This window comes from Petromyzon marinus, chromosome 4 (genome assembly GCF_048934315.1).
Source record: "Petromyzon marinus isolate PM22_M1 ecotype Great Lakes invasive population chromosome 4, UKy_Petmar_22M1.pri1.0, whole genome shotgun sequence".
NCBI lineage: Eukaryota > Metazoa > Chordata > Hyperoartia > Petromyzontiformes > Petromyzontidae > Petromyzon > Petromyzon marinus.
The window spans coordinates 15,433,019-15,445,860 of NC_133670.1; the positions used below are offsets into that span (position 1 = coordinate 15,433,019).

General features: G+C 42.5%; 1 protein-coding gene across 3 annotated transcripts in view; it reads right to left on the reverse strand.

Annotated features, from left to right (window-relative positions):
* Nucleotides 1-12,842, reverse strand: part of LOC116938640 (acid-sensing ion channel 1-like) — a 276,037-nt gene that overhangs the window by 212,093 nt on the left and 51,102 nt on the right. The window contains exon 1 of one of the 3 annotated variants that reach the window (XM_032946043.2): nt 5,837-6,027. The exons of 1 other annotated variant lie outside the window; for it this stretch is intronic. The gene's annotated coding sequence lies outside the window, so the exon portion shown is untranslated. Of the gene's footprint in view, nt 1-5,836; nt 6,028-12,842 lie in introns of those variants that run through there. One more of the 3 variants, XM_032946042.2, reaches the window with a different exon arrangement.

The following is a 12,842-nucleotide window of genomic DNA, read 5'->3' on the forward strand; positions in this document are numbered from 1 at the left end:
TGATTTAAAATTCCTTGTAAAAATGCAAGCGATGTTGATTGATTAATTTGATATAAAATTATAAAGTGACATTTCCAAAAAAAATGCTGCCTTGATTGTTTCACAGTTAATTTTAATGTTATTTATGAAGGGGTTTTTTTTCCTTGGCTCTTGAAAAATACCATTTTGTTAAATGCAGAATTCAATTAATTTGAGGCTGACACAACATGGAGAGAAAAGCCCTCCAGTGTAGATATGCAGAGGGCTGAAAAAATTATAATGAACTGTAGAATTATAGGAAAACTAAATTACTACCTTTAGTTTAATGTCTGTTGCAAATGTAATCAGAATGTATGATTGACCAATAACTTCATGAACTGGGAAAGAAGGCTTTAATTGGAGTAAAGAACACTACAACTTAAAAAAAGACATTCAAAACATCTCCAATCAGTACAATGTTAGTGTTGGGTTAGTGTGACATGATGCAAATTGGCACCATATTTTAAATTGCCCTGTTTTTGATCAAATACGTCGTAACAATGTCTTGAATTGTTGGAAAATGTTTGACTGATATCAACCAAAGTTCCTTATGAATCCAGATGTTTGTACAGCCTTACGCTAAAAACGGAATTTTAATCCAACACAAGATCATAGTCTATGAAATTCTAAATCAATGTTTCCGAAAGGCTATACTCACAAAAACAGCAGGAAGCAATAGCATGTGCTCGGTATTGAAGTGTGAATCACAGATATCCCTCTCCAGGCATGGTTACTCAAACAATGTGCCTACTGACCCATGTGCTAACAGGAGGCAAGAGGACCTCAAACGCACAAGGCATCAAACATCTAGGAACGCAATGCACGACATAGGGCATGCTTATTCATACACCATGGCGTGTTTATGTTTCTATACACGATAGATGCCCAAGCATACATTTGACATTGACAGAACAAAAATGTACCAATTAAAAATGTTCAAATAAGGATGCCTTAACTCGGTAGAATATTACAACGAGGGAATGTAACTTATCTTGAGAAACGACACAACAACAACAAACATCCCCGGTATAGCCTTAACAAACTGTAGGATCAAGTGCTGTTGAGCATGTATGTATGTATGGTGAACTTATTTTTGCACCGTACGTAGCCAATAGCGGTGATAGGAGGTGCAGGGGAAGGACAACGAACTAAACACGAAAAGCAGTTCTAAAGAAATAATGTGCATATGTTTAACTTCTTTCATACGAGCACCTATGAAGGCCGTAATGGCACACGAAAGGGTGGGTGGCTATCACCATGGACGGCCGCAGTTGTCTCCATTATGGCAATGTTTACACACCGCACCAGGTACTTATTTCAGGCTAAATCGACCTTGGGGAGACCCATTACCGGTTCACCGGGGTTCACCGTGAGTAGGAATCGAACCCGGATCGCCGGTTCATAGCGCAGCGTGCTAACCGCTGCACCACCGCTCCCCACAGAAATTACACAATACATACAAATACACACTCAGGGTTAACATATTAAACAATATTCAATAGAGGAATTCAGGAATGGTAATACGATTTACAATTCCACCATGTGCTCCAGAAGATTTATTGAATTGCTGGAAAACGTTCGTGCAAATCTCTGATTTATTTTCACCATTTAATAAAGTTATATGCAAATTTCACATTTATAACCTGGGTTCATCTCATAAAATTTTTCCCTTGAAAATAATCAATTGTACTTTTTATGTGCATTTAAATCATAGTTTGTTTTTTATTCTGTGAAAAACATAATGTGTTCTCAAATCATCCCTTCCAAGCTTAATGTATTTTGAGAATAGTTTGTGCAATAAAATTACTAAGTGAGTAAGACACAATAGGTGTTTGAACCACAAATTGTATGGATGCATGAGCGCTTTGCAATCTCATTATTCTCAAAGAGGGACAAACCGTACCGTATATCACGTCCGCTAATGTTCATCTCGCTAAATCTTGAAATATACAGATCATTTGGACGTGACGGGCCACCTCCAAAGCAGACATCTTCATCTTCACGACTGTGTATTTGAGAAACTACAATGCTTGTAGAGTGGAACGCAACATGAACTTGTCACCAAACATTTTGCTCAGCGTGGTCATGTATCTTCGGCTATTGCAAAAATATAAGTAATATATTTTCGAATTTTTTTATTAACAATTCCTTTTCATGGAGAGGCTGCCCATAATCCATTATCAACTAATTTTTCGCATAGGACCATAATAGCAGCAACAATACCGCTTCTTTTCTATGGACCATGAGGCCAGAGCTAATCATACATTTGAGCGAATACATTTGAAGGTATTCTTTCTTTTTCATTCATACTATTGATGTTTTAATCTGTGACAAAACCCATTTTGTGGTGGCTGCATCATTATAATGCATATTATCAAATATAACACATACAGCACCTTATTCATGTAAAACAACAACAACGAACAGCTCTTTTACCTGATTGCAGTGGTTGTGTAACAAATTTGGGGAAAAGGATGGAACTTCCTCTTCCATTATTGTGTTAAAATGTTCCTGTTCAGGTGTACACACCCTATCCAAATGGACAGTCTTGACTTAGAGGTGCTGTGCTCAATTCTCAACATCCAAGAGCCACACTTTGAAAGCTCTACTCTTGTTACAGCGGCAAACGTGTGTGTGTGACTTTCACACAGTGTTCATGTCAGTGTTAGTAGACATCAGTGTTTATGTCAGGTTACGCATCGTCAATATTAAATAGCATAATCCGCACACGACCGTACACAATATATGGCCACGATATAGCTACAGTGAGGGAAAAAAGTATTTGATCCCCTGCTGATTTTGTACGTTTGCCTACTGACAAAGAAATGATCAGTCTATAATTTTAATGGTAGGTTTATTTGAACAGTGAGAGACAGAATAACAACCAAAAAATCCAGAAAAAAGCATGTTAAAAATGTTATAAATAGATTTGCATTTTAATGAGGGAAATAAGTATTTGACCCCCTCTCAATCAGAACGATTTCTGGCTCCCAGGTGTCTTTTATACAGGTAACGAGCTGAGATTAGGAGCACACTCTTAAAGGGAGTACTCCTAATCTCAGCTTGTTACCTGTATAAAAGACACCTGTCCACAGAAGCAATCAATCAGATTCCAAACTCTCCACCATGCCCAAGACAAAAGAGCTCTCCAAGGATGGAGGGACAAGATTGTAGACCTACACAAGGCTGGAATGGGCTACAAGACCATTTCCAAGCAGCTTGGTGAGAAGGTAACAACAGTTGGTGCGATTATTCGCAAATGGAAGAAACACAAAAGAACTGTCAATCTCTCTCGGCCTGGGGCTCTATGCAAGATCTCACCTCGTGGAGTTGCAATGATCATGCGAACGGTGAGGAATCAGCCCAGAACTACACGGGAGGATATTGTCAATGATCTCAAGGCAGCTGGGACCATAGTCACCACTAAAACAATTGGTAACACACTACGCCGTGAAGGACTGAAATCCTGCAGCACCCGCAAGGTCCCCCTGCTCAAGAAAGCACATATACATGCCCGTCTGAAGTTTGCCAATGAACATCTGAATGATTCAGAGGACATCTGGGTGAAAGTGTTGTGGTCGGATGAGACCAAAATGGAGCTCTTTGGCATCAACTCAACTCGCCGTGTTTAGAGGAGGAGGAGGAATGCTGCCTATGACACCAAGAACACCATCCCCACCGTCAAACATGGAGGTGGAAACATTATGCTTTGGGGGTGTTTTTCTGCTAAGGGGACAGGACAACTTCACCGCATCAAAGGGACGATGGACGGGGCCATGTACCGTCAAATCTTGGGTGAGAACCTCTTTCCCTCAGCCAGGGCATTGAAAATGGGTCGTGGATGGGTATTCCAGCATGACAATAAGCCAAAACACACGGCCAAGGCAACAAAGGAGTGGCTCAAGAAGAAGCACATTAAGGTCCTGGAGTGGCCTAGCCAGTCTCCAGACCTTAATCCCATAGAAAATCTGTGGAGGGAGCTGAAGGTTCAAGTTGCCAAACGTCAGCCTCGAAACCTTAATGACTTGGAGAAGATCTGCAAAGAGGCGTGAGACAAAATCCCTCCTGAGATGTGTGCAAACCTGGTGGCCAACTACAAGAAACGTCTGACCTCTGTGATTGCCAACAAGGGTTTTGCCACCAAGTACTAAGTCATGTTTTGCAAAGGGGTCAAATACTTATTTCCCTCATTAAAATGCAAATCAATTTATAACATTTTGATATGCGTTTTTCTGGATTTTGTTGTTGTTATTCTGTCTCTCACTGTTCAAATAAACCTACCATTAAAATTATAGACTGATCATTTCCTTGTCAGTGGGCAAACGTACAAAATCAGCAGGGGATCAAATACTTTTTTTCCTCACTGTATCTTGGTAGGTTGCGAGGTTTAAATCCTGACCAAGGTCAACTCGACCCACATATCTGCTGGGGTCTGCACCACTGAGTAGGGATTCAACAGTGTTTTCCTGTGGAGAGACTGATCCCTGCTTTACTATTGTCGAGTTTCTGTTTACTGCTTCCGAACGATCAATGGATATGAGCTACAGCCAATGCTTGTTTGAGCATTGTACCACTGATATTTTTGTTTAACATACAATATGTTGTGTAGTTACAATGCTAGAATGAATATTTAAAGACATCAATACAAGACATATATCAGGCCATTGTCAAGCCACATTCGAATGAAAGCCTCCCAAAACCGTGTCAGTAATGGGGGGTTGTTTAACCATACTTCACCACGCTGATCAAATGCAGTTTGAAAAAAAGGTTTTAAGATGTTATTTTATATAAACTATTTAATTTCCATCAAAATAGTTACAGTTACTTCACACGTGCGTGTGCATATCTACGTTGAACTTCTTTCACACAGTACGTAGCCAACCGTGCTAATCTGCATTAAAAAAATGTAACCGATATATACCGCACGATCGTGGAGTGCGGTTATGCCCTTTGAACAGTTGTTCGTACGTCTTCATACAATTTATATGCAGACCGGGAGCAAGGGTCAACGTGTTGAACAAAAACGCTTCGTTTTTCTTTGGCATCAGCGTGGCCCCTTTACACTGACAGGTGCACAACTGGCGTGATGTTCTCCAAGAGTCCGGTGACCAAAGGAATGATGACACGGCAGTGGTGGACAAATGGAACTCTGGCGCGGAAAGAGGCGACCCTGTGGCCACAGGTATGATGGCACGGAGTGAAACTTGCATGCATTATTAAACACATAGCAGTCCCTTTCAGATTACTCTCACGCAGGTGGGCACATACTCATTGGGAATATTTGTTGCCCTTGAGAGGAGAAAAAGACACAACTTGCGTGAATATGCAACGGTCCCTACACGTGTCTCGCATCAAGCTCGCGGTATATCAAGTAAAGTACGCGCAAATGGCATGAAATACAACCTTAGCCCGCCTACTTTTCATATTCTGTCTTGGTAATGTAAAGATCTGCGCACAAAAAAAGGACACCTCTTAAATCGTCTCTTTGTATACAAATAACTACACTCCGCATATGTACCTCCTTTAATAGATGTGCGCACAATCACGAGTCGGACAAGGAGGTAACACTGATGGGAGTAACAACAAGCTCTGTGAAACCGCGCATGCAAAGTGCTGTCCAACAGCGGGCAGCTGAAGTGTGAGCCGTGACGCAGCATCTACTATTTTACTCCCTTTTGTGGTTGATAACGCGTGCATCGACCACAAAAAATACTCCTTTTTACAAATCACAGAAATAGGTTATTTTTTATATATATGTACACACATTAAAAATATATATATGTATGCATAAGAAATGCAAGCTCCTCCGCATACGTACAAGGTTATGGGGGCAGGATCCCGGAGACTTGCGCTGTGCGGAACAGTTTGCGAGCTTCCGCCGGTCGGTCTGTCCAGCAGGCACCAGCGAGAGCACGCAGCACGCCCGCACTCATTTACCACCACACAGTGGATTAAGATCAATACCCGCCGGCAACCCCATCAGCATTCAACACCGCGCCACCCCCACGAAACCCTCCCCACATGTCTTCCCCCTGCCCCTCCCCCCACGCCCCTCCCGTCCTCCCCCTTGGGCTAACTGGGTCCTGCGCTGGCTCTCCAGAATCCAAAACAGCAACCAAAGCTGCGAGCGAGATATGGGATTTGCAGCGGCGGCAGCAGCTGCGGCGATGCTGCTCCCTGACCACAGTGGCGTCGTGAACACACTGCGCACGTGCGCGTATGCCACCAAGTGTCGCTATGAATACACGCACGCGACCGAGATCGGGAAGTCACCGTGGCCAAAGCCACTGATGCCACCACTGCACCTCTTTGCCAAACACTTTACAGCCTCTGTCAGATTCCGTAGCCGTTGCACAGTAGACACGCGACCTCCAAGATCTGCCCGCACAAGATCCCACCAACTGCTCTTAGGTCATTCCTTTGGTCACCGGACTCTTGGAGAACATTCTAAAGCTTGTCCTGGTAACAGACCCTCCTACACATCTTGTTCGCGATGTACCATTGACATTTCTAGATTTATCATTGGTTCCCAGGCCTGTGATACAACTCCCACGTAGAAATCCCCACCGCACTGACCCCTTCAAATCATCTATTCACTCTCAGCTCACTATTGTTGCCAGTAAAGATAGAATACAATAGTGAAAATATAAGATTATGCGTCCTTTGTGGCTGATGACCGAGAAATATACGCAAAAAACCTTTACATTTCCATCATTTTTATATTGTTGTTCGTAAGAATACAAACTATCAAAGGTTACCTGGCATATAATCAAAAATGAAAAAAATTCTATGCAGATGACACCCTGCTCTTCTCCATTGATTCCAATGATGCCTCTGGATTCGAGAGGCTCTTGGAGTGCACCACCACTCCGGCAGCAATGCTCCTCAGCTCACGACATCTCCTTGAATGCTTCCAATCCAAGCCACCCTGGTCGTCATCAGACATCATCTCACCATGTCCACGCTCCCTTTCACCACATCAAGATTCTGGGCGTCACTCTCAACACCACCTTATCATTCGTCAGCTAACCACAACAGATCTTCCAACTACCACCTCATGGACCTGTGCAAATTTACTTCCACCCATCGTCACTGACATTGCCAACACCCTCGCATGAAGCACAGTCAGATCTCGCCTACTTTGACTCGGTCCTTGTTCGTTCTCTTTATTTTTTAAAAGCATGTTTTTTTCAAGAGTAAAGAATACAGTGGAAACATCAAAGGGAGGGCAAAATAGTACTTACCAAGTCACCTCAACAAACTCCAAAGGTTGCAAAACATCTCTTGCCCGCATCGTCCGCAGAGCCTATCACTCTCGTCTGGATTCCGTCACCTCCCTCTGCTCCCTCCACTGACTTCTCTATTGCCAATAGTTGACTGCATCTTTCATCGGCTTCTATCGCCACCGCACTACAGCTCATCTAAGAACTCTCCACAGTGTGACTCACAACCCCCTCTCAGTTTTTGTTTTCTTTCAGTTTTTCATTTATTTTGGTATAGCTCTGTGAACCATTCGGCTCTTGAATCGGGTGCAACCGCAACAAACAAAAGACAAAAATATGAACAAGAAAACATCTTAAAGTGACTATGTGACTGTGGAAACAGAAAATCCAGGAAAAAAACAGCAAACTATTCCAGAAAAAGAACCGTACACCAACGCTGTGTGCAAAAATCCCAGTAGGATGCAAGTCAAACAACAACAACAACCACAAGACAACTTAGATTAAGGCCATCAGTCTAACTCCGTACTACAAAGCCATAAAAGCAATGTAACAGTGATCATAGGAACTGTGACCGAAATTTCAGAATAAACGACATAAACAACATGTACCACCAAACCCTGCAGCCATAGCTGGCTGCATGAGTCACTCCACAACAGCAGGAGCATCAGTAGGAGTATCACATTTTTCAATGCACCTTTAAGATAAGCACACTAAATCAAAATACAGATCATACTTTGCAGCGGTCATCCGGAGCGAATCATTTTATTTTATTTTAGGCCACTGAATAGCAGTGGCAGCTAGGGGTGTACAACTCCTCTAGAGCAGTTTTGAGTGAAGATCTCATAGGTAGTGATTCAAGTTGCAGTTTATTGGCAATAGCATTCCAGACCCTGGGGGCATTAATAGCAAAGGCCCTTCCTCCAGTATTTGTACGGCAATAGGGAATGTGAAGCTGGTAAATGAGCGACGACCTTAGGTCAAATTTGTTCTTTGAAACAGAGAGGAGATCCAGCAGGTAGTCTGCGGATTTTTTTGTAAGTACATCGTGAATAAATAAGATATGGTGCACAAGCCGTCGAACATTAAGAAATGTTAAGTTTGACCCAATGTAGAGATCACAGTGGTGAGTCCTATATGGGCAGTTCAATGCAAATCTTAAGGCCGAGTGATAAATTGAGTCAAGCTTCTTCAGTACAGTACTTGGGGCTGATTTATCCACGATGTCACAGTAATCAAGTAGAGGCAGTATGGTAGCTTATATCAATTCCAAACGGAATATAGGAGGGAAGCAGTGCTTGTGTCGATACAGAAAAACAATTTTTATTTTTGTCTTTTTACCAATATAATCAATGTGAACTTCAAATTTCAGTTTTGAATCCAGGATGACCCCAAAATACTTGTAGATCTTGACTTGCTCTATTTGAAAATTATTTAAGGAATGTAATTGGGGAAAAAATAACTTCCTGCTTTAGTCCTGGTGAGAAGCATAGCACCTTGGTTTTCGAGGTATTCAGGATTAGTTTAAGAGCAACTAGGTGATGTAGTTATATATATCAAAGACCAAGACCATCAACCACCAGGCGCCGTATCTCCGTGACAACCCCACTTTCTACAACGCCGTCCCACCGTACATTTACGGCATTCAATCTATATCTCATCTGAAGAGACACTTAAGGCCCTCCTCTTTCACCTGGCTTTTCGAGTAACACTGAACGCAGAATCACAGTTATTTGTCCGTGAAATATTGCGTGGAGAATAAATTATTATAAATAAAATAAAAGTTACACTGTCAATGCAATTGTTTGCCCTATACACACAACTAGCTGTTTGCCATTCAAAGCAACACAGATGGGATTAGTCATTGATATGAATAGGAAATACACAAATAATGATTGGTAAAACTCGGCATAAATGCAATCAAGCTATATGTAGTGGGCTCACTTGAGAGACACACTAATTCAGGAGGCAACACGTTTATTCTACGACCACAACAGGGTAACTTCATAACCAGTAACCACAACGGGATAACTACATAACCGGTAACCACCACGGGGTAACTATATAACCGGGTCAGGTCAGTCGACACACTGCCTGACCCACGATGCCGAGCACGAAGACCATAGACCGAGGAGAAGACGAAGCACAGCAGGTTCCATTCCAGCAGACAGCCCCGATGGGACCCCGGGACCTCCCTTTTATGCCCCCCAGCGTGGCCTGGCTCCGCCCTCGGCCACGCCCCCTTCTGGAACTCACCAGAAGGTTCTGGGCCCTACACTTCGCGTCCCTTCTGTCACCTTTGGCCCACATCCTTACCCTGTCTTGTCACGTGCCCTTGCCAGCCAACCGGGCTGCTACGTCCTCAGATGCCCCCTCTCTGCCAGCCACCAGAACCATGCTCCCCTAGGGACCCTTTCCATGACATAGCGTACCCTGCTGGCAAAGAGGGCTACTACACTTCCAGTTCCCCTCTATCAGTAACTGGCGCTCGGCGCCGTAGTGACCCATTATATGTTACTACATGCATATTTTTAAAAAAAACTGTTCCAGGAGATATGTAATATCACGAAATCAAATACAGACTTCTTAAACCCAACAGCAACAAATTGAGTGCTTCACAGTAATGTTCAAACAAAGGAAATCCACGCACGCTTATTGCATGAAATGTTCGCTTCTAAAATGTAATGCATCATCGGCCATGCAAGGCTCAACCGTGTGTGAGAGCATACATTTTATATCGAGTTCTTCTCCGCGTGCTGTGTGCACAATTTTTAAGCTTTCTGACCACAGACACAGCATTTATGAACCTACACAAATGGAACCTTTCTTGAGCAATGCATATCATTAAATGACACTTCTTGCTGGTTTTGTGCACGTCACATATGAAATGTATTTGTTTAGGTTTGTGGTTGTCCTACATTTACGAAAGCTAACAGATCTTAAACACAGAAGTATGCATTGTAAATTACTTCCAGTCCAGATTTCAGAAGCTAAGCAGGAGGGTTGAGTTCGGATAGTGCTTGGATGGGTGACCACCAAGAATGATGCTAGGTTGGCATGGGTAACTGCAGGGCCATGTGGTGGGCAGCAGAAGGAGTAAATAAAAAATAATGTTTTGTACTGTATTGTACCTTCTACTGCTTTTCGCGTGGGGAAGTATGGTCCAATAACCACCGCAACCTGCACCACGTGAGGAGGCCCTCATCCAGCAGTGGATTGACATGACAGCTGTACATGTATAAAGTTATTCTTCAAGCACGAAACTGTCTTTAAAGGTCCCTTAAGAATGACTAACCTTATTAGAGCGAACATTACCTGCAGTAGGGGACCACTCTGAACTAGAGCCCTCTACGTGCCGTGCTCGCGTGGTGGGAGATTCAACGCGACATGAGCGGAATTAAATAGAGTGGCGGTTTGTCCGCTCAGCGGAGGACGTAAATGCATATGGCTCTGGTATGATTAAAAGAAACAATGTAGAACTCAATTTGAAGATAACAATGTAACGCAAACTAGACACATTTGACTGTATGACCGCAAGAATGAATGGAAAACATATGCAAGATACCGTATATGCATACGCATATACCCCAACCCACAACAATTCAACGAGTTCTCACGATTCATGGAAACATTTTATTGAAGGGTATGACATATTTTTACGTTGCTAAAATTTAGCAGCAGCTGGTGGCCACTGGAATCATGTGATGCCATTACATACAATGCAAATGGGGAAAAAAACATAGATTCGTATGTGATGCAATGCATGTATCGTGAGAATAATAATGCAAAATAATCAGTGAATGAATGCATCTGTACGCCTTTACTGCCCATACTGACAATTTGATATTAACATTTTCACCCTGTAAGTATTTTTTCAAATCTTGAATGTAAATGTGTAAGCATCAGTCAGTCTTGGTTTTAAAAAGAAAATGTATAAAGGGTTATGTTATGTTATCTGACGGCACTCCAGATGTCCAGGCCGTCAATGGTTAAATTTCGGGTTGATTTTTTTTATATAATGGGGTCATGACATTTCAGCCTCTCATCTACTACTCCACATCATCATTCCACTCTAACCAGGGGTGGGTTTTTTCCATTTAAGACTGTAGTTAATCCGCATGAGGGCTTTGAATAAACATTACCACAAAACAAAGGTCATGCTGTCAGTGTGTTTAACGTTGCAGAGATAGGGTCCAAACTTCCAGTCTTCCGGCTTAATAGTGTTCACACTTTAGAACCTTCCTTCTTTGTTCCTGGATACAGGAGCTTTGTTGAGCTGTGCTGCACAATCAAGGAGACACAGGTAAACGATTGTTTGCCTACGCGTTAGTAGCATACCTGTCAACCCATACGGTTTACTCGTATTATTGTCCAGGGAAATTGAGTGTTCAGGTCCATACGGCGTATAGCCGTTTCAATACGGGCAAAAAAAAAGTCTATTTATTTGTGTTTCTCCCTTGTGATGGGACTTTGTAGGACGAACGTTGAGATTTATAAGGGCACGGGGTAACCAATAAAGTCTGAATTGGTCTGTAATAAGCTAGGCACTGATAAGGGGTTGACAGGTATGTGATCGTGACCAGATAGCTTAGTGATGAGCATAGTTTCAAAAGGGTCGTTTTTACTCACGCAGTGGTCCAATTCATGATCCCACTCAAGTATTTCTGCAGGATATGAGTAAAGCACACCATCTGCGATAAAGTGGACAGTTGAAGACCTACGACTGTATTGTTGGTCAAGGTAGTATTGCCCAAACTATACATTTGAAAATAAATAATAATTAAATTGTACATAGCATTATTCATGCATTTGCATCACACAACGATGCACATCAATGATCAAGTTCCGTACACAGATAATACAAAAAGAAAACCCCACAACTTAGCAACTACTTAGCAAATAGCGATCTATTCCTTGTATAGATTGCGCAGGTATCCTGGCTAAGGAGAAACTCCATCTTGATACGCTCTTACCTGGTAAAAGGAAATGAACATTGAATGTCTAATTGCGATTTTTATTTTACCAACATGCATGCCATGTGAGTTCAACACCAGTAAAGTTATGCATACTTTGACGTTTCTTTTCGAGTAAAGTCGAATTACTTTTGTATTACAGTACTATATAACATGCCCCGTTTAAACAACGCGCACGTTTCCCAAATCCCTCTGCCTCTTGTCGAACCTCGCAATACGTGTGCACCATAATTCGTCCTTCAGCAGGTTGTGTGTCATGAGGGTAAGCGTGTGGGTACTCCCACCTCTTCTAGGATGTTTGTACACAATGAAAGAGTAGGCCAAATTCCCTCCAGAGGGGCTTCCGAGAGCTCCCTCGAATAGAGACCCTGCTTCCAGCAGTGGCGTGAGCAATCAATTGCAGGGCTGCACCCTTGCGTAAAGAGTAATAATCAAAACCAACCCACTGTCAGTCACTGTTGATGTATTATCATCTTTAGACCTGTCACCATAGCACCCATCATTAAGGAAGGCAATGTTAGTGAAGGTGCTTTTGGAATTTTATTGGAGGGACCTGTCATACGGCAAATCCTATTCTTCACTAAGTTGGGTGATGACGATTGAATATATGTGTCCAGCCCAAGGTTGAGAC